Below are 12,992 nucleotides of genomic sequence, written 5' to 3' on the forward strand. Positions count from 1 at the left end.
AACCAGAACCTAAATGCACATTTACTGTACTGTAGAGGCCAGTTCCAAATGACCCCCATATCCTCCAATTTTGCAAGGACTGAATGTGTCAGTCTACCCAACTAAAGTCTAATTCTCAAAGGAACTTTAATCAATTCTTCCTTAGAATTATTTGGAGAGCAACCAACTTTTTATAGGATACAAAAATTTCTGAAAGTTCAATGCAACCTCCCATTTTGTCTTGGCATTTTCACTAGCTGCTAAACTCTATTCGTGCCCAGTGTACCGTTTAAAGATGTAAGCTTGCTTACATCTCCTAGGAACTGAAAAAAAGGGAAAGGGGAGGAGGAAGTAGTGGTTAGCAATTGAAACAGTAGCTGATGTTCCATTTCATTCCCTGGAATGGAATCATTTTTTCTTTATTTCCTCTCTACTGTTGCAATTTTTCCCAGCCAGTGAAGCTTTGCATGTACTTGCATTTTCTGTAGTCTTTGGGTGGAAGAACATTGTTTAGGCTTCAATATTCTTTGGAGATAAAATAAAGGATGAATCTCTCCTCTGTGGCAAAAGGCCTACTGAAATAGTTATTGCAATGGAAAATGCATTTTCTTAAACACCAGAACAAGCAATGCAAGGCTATGAAAACCACCCACAGAAGCCCAGGAAACAACATTGAGATTGACAGCTCATTTAACGGACTAGCAATTTGCTAATATTATTAAAGCAAGTGCTTTTCTAAATTGAGATTATCTTTTTTAAAAAGAGGGAGATCAGTATTATTTCTCATTGTTTTTTAAGTAAAGATATTCTGCAGATATAAAACAGGAAGGTGTGATGGGAAATAGAAGCACAATATTCAGACTATTACTAAAAATTCAAAAGGGAAACAGAGAGTAATACTGCTGCAGATAACAGTCTTTGGAGGAAATGACATCATCAACCCAGGCAGAATGTAATCAGTACCCCCACCCCCACCCTCACCTCCACTCTCAATCACACTGCACTGGCCATCAGAAACAGAATTTAGAATTGCTGCTTCTAAGACTCTTTTTCAGAGAATAGAGTGATAGCCTATACACAAGTGTCTCTTTGTGTTTGGAAAGCACTACCTCCTCACCTCTGCTTCAGAAAATCCTTAGTACCTTTAAAGCACAGATAAAATACCTTTCCTGATCTATCCCCCCCTCTATTCAAGTTATTTTCATTATATTTCTGAGTACATGTACATGTATATGTGAATATTTCATTTATACATGTAATCGCTTATAAATGCTTATTGTTTATTAAATATATGTTATATATATTAAATATATATATATGGGTTTAATCACACAAAACTATTTAAACTAGATCTAAATCTGTATATAGTTATTTTCTTTTTTCTCTGTTTATTATTTATGGGAAGAGATGGAGGGAGAAAAAGAGGGGAGGAGAGGGAAAGAGGAACAGGAGGGAGAAGAAGAGAAAAAGAGGCAAGAATAAAAAAACAGAGACAGAGACAAAAAGAGAGGCGAGATAGAGAGCAAGGGAGAGGGGAGCAGAAAGACAAAGACACAAAGACAAAGATATTAATTTGCCACTGAAATATCTTATGAGTTACTTCTTGCTTCTGACCTGCCAGCCTTAGATCCTTCCTATTGAGTATTACTCTATACACTGTACAAAGCTGTAAGGAAAGTGGAATGATCAAGATTTTGTCTCACGGCACTAAAATTTTGAAGGTGAAAAACAGAATATATAAGCTTCTTTAGCAGCTGGTAACTAATTGGCTTCTCTCACTCAACTGAATTTGTCTTAATTACTTCTTGTGTTATTTTACATCATGAATTACAAAGTGGATTTGAGGGCACATTTCCTGCTGCTTGCCCCATATGTGTTTCCTTTTGCTTGCATGTGGTACCAAAATTGTCAGTTATAGCTTTGAGATCATATCTACCTATTCTCATAAATTTTGGCTGATTTTCTTGATTTTGACATCTCTCCTGTCTAATCTACATTGGAAGCCACATGTTTCTCTAAATTCTGTTTAATCTCTTGGGATTTGACATCTTGTTGACATCTTGTTTCCTCCTTGGGTATATGCTATTTTTTTTTTTTTGACAAGGTACTTCATTGCCTGTTCTGTCCTCTCTTAATCACCTTTGTCTTACTGCTCCTTACACTCAACGCTGCCAAGATCATTGGCCCCAAAGCATTAATAAGTTTACAGAGTATCTCATGTTTGTTTTGGCACTAATTTCACATATTTCTTTCAGGACTCAATTGAAGCATGACCATTCTCACAATGGTTTCTTGATTCTCCTGGATGCAAATAGCCTCTCTTCCTGACATGCATTTAGTTGCTTTGCATTTATTTGTTTTTACTTTATAGATATTTATTCTATTCATACATCTATGGAAATATTGCATGTCCCCAAGAGAATATAAACTTTTTGGGAATACAAACTGTTTTATTTATTATCTTTTAATCCCACTATTTAGCACAGTCCTTAGAACATAGTTTCCATGATTCCTGATTGATTCATGAGCATGAGTTAATTAACATAGACAATAAAGAGAAAAAACAGAAATGTTTTAATGGCGGTTTTAAAATATATAAAATCATTTTGATAGGAAAATATCGGATGCTGTTTAAATGTACAAAGCATTGATTTCAGAATAGAAAGGTGATTTATCTTCTTCAAATATTTGACAAACATTATCTCATTTGTTCTTTACAACAATCACGCTAAATATGTGTTATTATCAGTATTTTACAGCTGATAAAATGAGCAGATTAACTGACTTGCCCAGAGTCACACAACTAGGAAGTTTCTGAGATCATAATTATTTAATTCTATAGGTAATATTCCATTATGGAATTGATGAGAAGAGAAAGTGTGAGCTTAGAGAGGAAAAAAAAAGTGCAGGACATAGCTTTAGGACATATTCAGAGATTTGAGAGACATAGATAATGATCTATATGAAGAAATTGAGAAACAGGAGCATTGTTTGATAAGATCAAACATGAGGAGGATTGAGAAGAAATTATTTCCTCTGGTAGTTAAGAGGTCATTGAAAATATTGGAGGGGGCAATTTGAGCTTAGTGATGAAGGAGTGATCATTTAAAAGTAAATGAGGAGAGCAAGTGAATTGAATGTAGAGAACTTTTTCTAGGAGTCAGTGAGAAAGAGAAGAGATGGCAGCTTAAGGGAATAATGGAGCATAGTTTAAAATTTTAAAATAGGACATGGGAAAATAGGAAATAGTAAGAAACAATTGCATAGGGAGAGAGTGAAGCTCAAATAGGAGAAGTTATATGATCATAGTTTTGTATATTTAGAGCAGGAACTGATGTTAGGGGTCATATATCTAGTTCAACCTCATAATTTTATTGATGAGGAAATTGAAACATTGCTTACAAAGTTTTGGGAAATGCAAGTGCATTTAACACAAGATTCTAGAAATAATTTAATTTCTACGTGCCTCAGTTTCCTTATCTGTACATTGGGTATACATATACCTCTACAGGCTACATAGTTGTTTTGATACAAGTTATCTTGAAAACTTTAAGAGCTATAAAAGCCAATAATTGGAGAAATTTTGCCAACCATCCTGGTATGTTAGGATTACAAGGTGATAACTCAGGTTGTCTGGGCAATTTTCTAGCTCAGAATTCACACTTTTGGTTCGGGCCTTTAAGGGGGAGTTTACACCTTTAGACTTCTGAAAAGGAGTTTGTACCTTTGGACTTGGGGGAGAGTTTACATGTTTAAAGGAGTTTGCACCTTTAAGAGGAGCAAGTTCTTTGGCTGTAGGAGTTCTAACAAGCCCCGTTGAGTTCTCACTATCCCAATCTCTGCTAGGATAAAAGAGGAGGGCAATTGGGCAGAGAGAGGCTAGTCTGGGACAGAGTTGGGACAGCAGTCTGGAAGGAGAGAGTCTGGCTGCAGGCTCCAGAAGCTTCCCAAGAAACTTGCTCACAGAGGAAAAGATTATACAGAAAAGAGATCTCCTCCCAGAGAAGGATTATAACTTAGAGATGACAGGACCTTTACACTGGTAGATAATGTTTCAATGTTGAGTAAATACCATGGTGGTATTATAACTTCAGAGGGTAGAATTCTGTCTCCAACAACCACATTGAGACTAGGGAGAAAGTTGATCTTTGGCCTTTTGCCTTTGAATGAAAGACGTATTGGAAGGCAAAAGTCAGAGTCAGACTCTATAGCTGATACTAAGCATGCAGATGGCAATTCTTTGAAAGGATGAAGAGGCCTCCTCACTCAGGACTAGCAACTAACAATACCTGTACCTGGAACAATGCAGGGATGGCTGAAAGGCTCTCCTCATATAGATTCAAACCAAGGAGAACAAACTCAGCTTAACACTATGTGGGTTCTATATTAAGGAGACAGTGTGGTACATTACAAAAATTACTGACCTTAGTTATACTTCTGGTCAAGATGTTGGGATTTCAGTCTTAGCTCTGCTGCTTAGCTACTTAGCTCTGCTATGTACAACATAGGAAAGGTCCTTTAAAATCTCATTGAGCCTTGGAATTGGCATTTGTAAAATTGGCATAATATTATTGTACATCAACTCCTCAAACACACACACACTTTTAGTCCCAGAGGGCCATATTAAAAATAATAATAAAATATATTGATATGCCAGTGATGGCAATCAACTTACAGATTTAGCATTTTTATCTGTACATCTTCAATAGCCACTTCCAAATTGTTGCCCTTAAATCCAATCCTCTGAGGCCTTTCCTTAGGCTTCCTATGGACCCTTGATATCACTGATTCATAAGATATATCTTATGTGTAGCTGCCTCTTGTTAATATACCCACTTATCTAAAATTATCACCAAAGCGTTACAGATTCAAAGTAAAAGTTCAGAAATGTCATATTGGATATAGTTTATCAAACTTTATAGTTTTAAATTCTGTTCCAATTGATTGCTTTCTTGATAATATCCTGAGCTCTTCAGCTCAGAAAGGGGCCTATTCCAATAAGGCATTAGCCATCTCCAACACTTATTCCTCTGTTTCTTTTCTCCCTGCCTCTCTTGCTTCCTGCATTCAAGCATTGTTTTCACTTCATTGGTTCCTACATTGGCTCCCCTGGGGGGAAAAGGACACTTTTCCAGGATGATTTGAATTTAATAAATGAACTGTGCAATGCTGAGAAATAGCTTTGCCTTTGAAGAAGGTGTATTGAACATTTGTCTCTGTCTTATCCCATCAGGCTATTTAGAGATATCTCCATTTTGTATCTCTATTTTTCTATTCTCTGTACATTCCCCACAGCTTTTTGCACATAAAAAATTCAAATCACAGTCAATGGGATTCAATTTAAAATCTGTAACTAATAGCTAAGATATTGTAGGAGATGGTTTACCTCTCTCTTTAGGGACATTTTTTATGTTATTAAGAATAAGTAACAACAGCTTTATTAGTTCCTATGGCAACCTTAAACCCTGTTTTTAAAATATAGTTTTCTATTTTCTTGGAATGTATATTAATTGAAAAGTACCAAGTCTTTCATGGAAATGAATATCTAATTTCACATTGTGACAAATGTGAGAGGCAGAAAGAAGTAATAGTAAAAGAAGTTCCTCTATACCTCCCCTCCCCCATTGAATGGTTGATTGAATATTGGGTAAATGGTTCCTCTATGTTTCATAACTCAACACTTTTTGAATTTTGTCACTGGTGCTTAGGGACTTAGCACTCTTCACAAATCTCTTGTTTAATACTCCGTGGTTGAATCCAGTGCCAAACATATGCCTAGCCAATAATGACAACGAAAATAAGAGCTGACAACATGATATAATGTTTAATGGTCTAAACTCAGTGCCAAGCTGAAATGAGTTAAAATACTAGTTCTGACATATAATTGCTATATTACCCTGAAGAAATTATTTAACCTTTCAGCATTCTAAGTAGCTATGAGTGTAACTTCAGAAAAGAGAGTGGTCAACTTTGGTTAAAGGGAGCTTCTTCATCTAGGGATTCTCCATATCATGACATCACAGTCCCTCTTTTATTTATATATGGCTTTAAAGTTTGCAAAGTGCTTTACATACATTATTATATTTGTAACCTATAATAATCACATATAGTAGGCATTAGAGTTATGATCTTTATTTTAAAGGTTGGAAAACTGAGCCTTATAGAGACAGAGGTATATTGGAGCCAGTTCCTACATATGTGTCAACGCTGACTGTTAATTTCCAGAGAAGAATTTACACCTTGGAAATCAGCAAATGCTACAAAAAAGACTTATTTATTGTTTAGGCTTAGGAAAGTAATGGAGAAGATGTGATCAATTCAAATTAAATATCAAAGTTTGTTGCATGTACATTTATGTGTATAAATATATACATAGACATGTAAATATATGTATACACATGTACATGTACATATATATGCATATGTATATAAACACACATAGGTGTGTTCAATATTCTACCTGCTATATCAGGTTATTAGATGCTTAATAAATATTCATTTAAATACATGAAACTGTAATGGGGGACAGAGAAAGTAAATAGATGAGAAAAAAATCAGAATTATGTGAGACAAAGAAAGCTAAGCACTACAAACAGGTTTTTGTTTTGATTTAGCAGAAATGATAGAAGGAGGAAGGTCAAGAGGGGATAGTAAGTTCAAACACATTTATAAAGTGTCTATTATATGATGGGCACTGTGCTAAGCACTGAAAATAATGGTTGTTTGCAGTGGATGAGACAGTGATTGCTGTTTGTCCATCATCTTCAAAGAGGACCATGACATTAGGGAAGTGATATCATGACATACAAGTGAATTGGATTTAAGTGACAGAAGGCTGTGGAAGGTTACTTCTCCCACTTTTCCCTCCAGAGTCATCTTAGTCCAGTGGTAAGCTATAGATCAAGATGACTGAAGATGGCCCTGCTCTTAGCTTTTTAGCCCAAGGTCTTCAACAAGTCTCAATTTAACTGAGACCATATCTATTCAGTGATTAAAGCTGGGTGATTGAGTGATTGAGGCAAAGAATCTCCACCTAGTCCAAAAAAAAAAAAATTAATTAATTGATTGATTGATCTGAGAGGGGATAAACATTTGACAACTTTGTTCTGTATATAAGTGCCACCACTCTATATCCCTTATCAGGAATGGTCATCCCAATGATCATTTGGATAGACTTTTAAATTTTACAAAAGTGGCTGGACTACAGAGTGTGTAGAATGCAAGGGGGATGATGGGAATTATAGTTTTCCTAACTGAAAGAACTAAAGGATCATAGGAAGTGGGAGCTTAGAAACTTTAAAATCTTGGAGCTTGGGTGCAATCCAGAGATTAGTGTAAAGCAAAAATTGTATACTTCTACCCCAATCTGAATGGAATGCTCAGTAACAGAAGCCTTGTCTGGCTCAATGAACCACCTAAAAAAATGATCAAATTTAAAAAGTTTGCTGCTTGCTCAATTTCTCCCTCCCTAACTACCTCACTGATTCCTGTAAAATTAGTATTGCTTACTTTCATTTGTTCATTGTTCCCTTTAAATATTGCTTATTTGCTATCCATAGTGTTCTAATAGTTTTTGTCTCCATATAAATATGAACTGATTTTTATTACATTCTAAAGGAGCATTTACTATAAACAAATCAATAACATAATCTGAAGAACAAAAGAGGAATCTCTGGACCAATAATGACTTGTATTTTTATAGTGCTTTAAGGTTTGCACATTGCTTTCAAATATTACCTTATTTGATGCTCACAATCCTGGGAGGTAGGTGCTATTATGATCCTCATTTTACAGTTGAGGGAAATGAGACATGCAGAAAGTGACTTACTTAAGGTTAGTATCTATGGCTGAATTTGAACACAGATCTTCCTGAATCCAGGTCCACTGAACTATGAACTACCTGGCCCTAGAATTTATGGTGATTGGATATTGAAATTCTACCTATTCTTCACCTTTTTTTCTCTCCTTATTCCTCAGCTGCTTCTCTCTCTCTCTCTCTCTCTCTCTCTCTCTCTCTCTCTCTCTCTCTCTCTCTCTCTCTCTCTCTCTCTCTCTCTCTCTCTCTGTCTCTCTGTCTCTCCCCCTCTCCCTTTTCCTCCCTCCAAATAGAGAATCAGAATCATGAACCATAAGACTACAGATCTAAAGCTGGAAGGGGCATCAGAGAACATCAAATTCAATATGTATATTTTACAGGTGGGCAAAGTGAGGCCCAGTTAGGCTAAATGATTTGCATAAGGTCATTTAAAGAGTAGGGATCAAGTAGGTGATGGGAAGAAGAAAATTTCTGTTGTTTGCTGCCCTGCTGGGTTAAACTTTGTCTATGATTCCATCTTCTCAAGGGCCAAACTTCTTGTAATTCCAAAAACATTTATTATTGTACCTTCAGGTAAAATGCATAATAGAAACGCTCTTTATATGCACAAATAGATCACCTCCACATTACTCCTTGGGGTGTTTTAAAGACTAGTGCTATTCTTAGAACACTTTACAAAATTATCTGTAGAGATAATAAGAATACTATTAACACAGTAGGTGCTCCATAAATGTCTGGAGAGGGAGTACAGAAGATTTTGTTGGATCCAAATTCTTTGTATATTGTGGACATTTCTTAAATTGTTGAAGGTCATTTCTTTTATTTTTAATAATATTTTATTTTATCTTTTCTAATTATATATCAAGATAATTTTAGCATTTTTAATAAAGCTTTTTATTTTCAAAATATATGCATAGATAATTTTTCAACATTAACCCTTGCAAAATCTTATGTTCCATTCCTGTCCTCTTCCCTCCACCTCCTCCCCCAGATGGCAAGTAATCCAATATGTTAGGATTATTACTAGGTGCTAAATTGGTTGCCTGGTACTTAACAATTCTCTAGCTCAAGTTCACACCTTTAAAGGAGTTCAAACCTTTAATGGAGTTTACATCTTTAAAAGAGTTTGCTCATTGGTTCTGTAAGGAGTTCCCACAAGTCTATGGAGTATACACAAGCCCATTCTCTGGGAGGATATAAGGAGCCAACATTGAGTGGGGAAGTTAGTCTGGATTGGGTCAAGGAGAAGACTTCCCAGGAGAACTTCAGGGAAGCTGGAGGAGATTCAGAGAGAGGATTCAGTGGATTTGCAAGTCCAGCAGATTCACAAGCTAAATTAGCCTGCTCATGGACTTTCGGGAGATCCTAGTTGACATCTAGGATTGAATTCTGGGAAACCCACAATCCCACACTCTCAGAGTTAAATCCAATATATGCATATATATTTATACAATGATCTTGCTACACAGGAAAAATCAAATCAAACATGGAAAAAAAATGAGAAAGAAAATAAACTGCAAGCAAACAACAACAAAAAGAGTGGAAATCTATGTTGTGAACCACACTTAGTTCCCACAGTCCTCTCTCTAAGTGTAAATGGCTCTCTTCATCACAAGATCATTAGAACTGGTCTAAATCATCTCATGATTAAAGAAAGTCATGTCTGTCAGAATTGATCATCCTATAATCTTGTTGTTGCCATATACAATGATCTCCTGGTTCTGCTCATTTCACTTAGCATCAATTTATGTAAGTCTCTACAAGCCTCTCTGAAATTATCCTCTTGATTGTTTCTTACAGAACAATGATATTCCACAGCATTCATATACCATAACTTATTCAGTCATTCTCCAAATGAGGGGAATCCATTCAGTTTCCAGTTTCTTGACACTATGAAAAGGGTTACCATAAACATTTTTACACATTTGAGTCCCTTTCCCTCCTTTAAGATCTCTTTGGGGTATAAGCCCCGCAGAAACACAGCTAGAACAAAGGGTATGTACAATTTAGTAACTCTTTGAGACAGTTCCTAATTTAGTATTCATTTTTGAATTCATAAATTTTTCCCTTCTTTCCCTCACCTCTTCCAAAAATGGTAGCCAAATTAGTTTAGATTATACATGTATTATCATGCAAAACATTTTCACATATTAGTCACATTTGGGAAAGAAGAAACATACCAAAAAAAAAAAAAAAAAAAAAAAAAAAAAAAAAGAAAAGAAAAGAAAAAATACAAAAAAGAATAAAATAAGTAAAAAAAAAAAAAGTTTTAATCTGTATTCAGAGTTCATCATCTCCTTTATTGAATCATTGAAGTGCTGAAAAGAGCTGAGTCATTCATAGTTGATCATATCTCAAAATAGCTGATACTGTTGTTTTCCTGGTCCTGTTCAATTCACTATGCATTAGTTCATACAAGTCTTTCCAAGTTTTTTTCTGGAATCTGCCTGTTCATCATTTCTTATCACACAATAATATTCCATTATATTCATATACCACAGCTTTTTCAATCATTTCCCAATTGATGATTATCTCCTCAATCTTCAACATTTTGTCCACAAAAATGGCTGTAATAATTATTTTTGCATATATAGATCTTTTCCCCTTTTTATGATCTTTTTGGGATATATACCTAGTAGTGGTATTGCTGAATCAAAAGATATACAGAATTTGGTTGCCTTTACTACTTTATATACTTCCAACTTGGTCTTCAGCATGGTTAGATCAGTTCACAATTCTACCAACAGTGAATGTGTCTTAATTTTCCTATACTCTCGCTAACATTTATCATTTTCCTTTTTTTATTATAATTATCTAAATTATTTTAATTTGCATTTCTCTAATCAAAAGTATTCATAAAAGCTCAAATAATATTTAAGAAAATAAAAAATACAATAGTACTATCAACTAAATAAAAATAAAATAAGAAAATGCTATTTTAATAAGACATAGGTCAAGTTAACTTAATAATAGAAAAAAGCACCATAGTAATTTTGTGATTATTTTGTTTATAACCTCAGCCACTTCATTTTACTTTTATGGGCCTGACTTTCCTCATTTTTCAAGCAAAAAAGGAAAATTGTATGATGCCTAAGTATTTCCCACTTCTAAGTCCTTTGATTCTACACACACACACACACACACACACACACACACACACACACACACAGAGTCATTATCCAAATTCAAAGCCTCATCAGTTCTCCCTTAAATTAAAGGTGTTATATTTGGGCACTCCTAAGAATAACCTGAATCAGATTAAAATGTAATTGGAAAATATTTAACAAAATAAATAAAAATAAAACAGATAGCGAAACATTTTAAATGGCCAATATGCATTTGGCAGAGATCCTTATATAAGGGTTCATGCTGCCCCCTCTTCCTATGAGTTTGACACCACTGCTCTCAACTATTGTAATAGCATCCTAATTGATCTCCCTTCCTCATTTCTCATCCCTTCTCTAATCCATCTTTTATACAGCTGCCAAAGTGATTTCCCCAAAGCACAGTTCTGACCATCTCACTTATCTACTTAATAAATTTCACTAGCTCCCCATTTCCTCTAGAATCAAGTATAAACTCCCCAGCTTCATTACACATTACTCCCTTTCATGCACTTTCTAGTTAGATAATAGTAACCTTCATTATATTCCTTACACATGGCACTCCATAACTTAGTTCTCTATCCTTATACAATCTGTCTCCTAGGACGGAAATAGGCTTCTGACTTACCTCGCTTTCTTTTCAATCCTCTGTTTTTTTGCAAAATTCAATTCATAAACTAATCTCTATCTAAAAGTTCTAATTTTGTTTACTTCTTATTGCTTTTACTTTAAAATTACTTTGTATTTATTTCACATTTATTTTATGAATATCTATGCTTATGCTGACACTAAAAGAAACAGTACATTGTACTTAATAGAGTTAGGATTAGAAAAAAATCACTATATCCTTGAATTTATGATAGAGAAGTGATGAAGATGAGGGGAATCTTGGAGGTCAGGAAAGCAGTGTTCCTTTCTTGAGTTTATTATGGAGAAGTGGTGAAGATGAGGGGAATATTGGAAGGCAAGAAAAGGACTACTCTATCTTTGAGTTTATGATAAAGAGGTGGTGATAATGGGAGGAATCTTAGTAGGAAAGAACCATCCTATCCTTAAGTTTATGATAGGAAAACGAAACTGACAATAGCCTAACAACTATCCTGAATTTAAAGTAAGTTGATTTTAAACATAAAGAGGAAATACATAGGATTTTATGAATGAAAATGCTGCAGGGGTAATCAGTCTGAGAAGAATGAGAAATGTTCAAGAATGAAACAATGGAGGGAAAAATTAATAATTGCAGTAAGAAGGAAAGTTATCAGCTATGATGACAAAATGTCATTTGATTTTACAACAACCTCAGATACTAGCTGTGTGACCTTTGATCAATATGCTTAATCCATTTGCCTCAGTTTTTCATTTATAAAAAAAGATAATAATTATAGTTATCTTCCAGGGTTGTTGTAAGGATCAAACAAGCTAATAATTCTGAAGTGCTTAGCATAGTGTCTAGTACATAGTGAGCTTTTTTCTTATTGGAACTGTGATTTTATTCATGGGGAAATTTGAGGCAAAGAATCTCCTTTCAGGAATATTCACCTCATTTTACCTTAATCTTGAAGAGTATTCTGAGATAATGAGAGACCAACAACCAAGAGACCAAGCTAACTCAGCAAGGGCCTCTGTGCATTCATATTAGTCTGGATCTCTGCTCTCCTAGAATCCAAGACTTTAAAAGTGAAAAGGATACTGTATTTGACTTCAGAGACCTTCCATTGCAATCCTGTTTTTGTCATCTGTATGATCTTGAGCCTCCATCTGTCATGTGAAAAATCAAGGGAGAAGGAGGGGATGAGTAGATTGTTGGACTTGGAGTCAGAAAGAACTGAGTTAAAATTCTTCCTTAGACATTTAGACTATCTTTGTGACCTTGAACAAATAATTTAATCTCTGTAGACCTCAGTTTCCTTATTTGTAAAATGTGCATTAAAATAGCATCTATTTCATAGGATCATTGTAAGAATCAAATGAGATAAATTTTAAATTCTTTGCAAAACTTTAAGTACCATATAAATATTATGTATTGTTATTTGCTCTAAATCTTTGGACTTACGAAATTTCCTACTATCTCTATCTAAAATATTAATAAATTG

Source organism: Sminthopsis crassicaudata, chromosome 5 (assembly GCF_048593235.1).
Source record: "Sminthopsis crassicaudata isolate SCR6 chromosome 5, ASM4859323v1, whole genome shotgun sequence".
In the NCBI taxonomy this organism is placed as follows: Eukaryota; Metazoa; Chordata; class Mammalia; order Dasyuromorphia; family Dasyuridae; genus Sminthopsis; species Sminthopsis crassicaudata.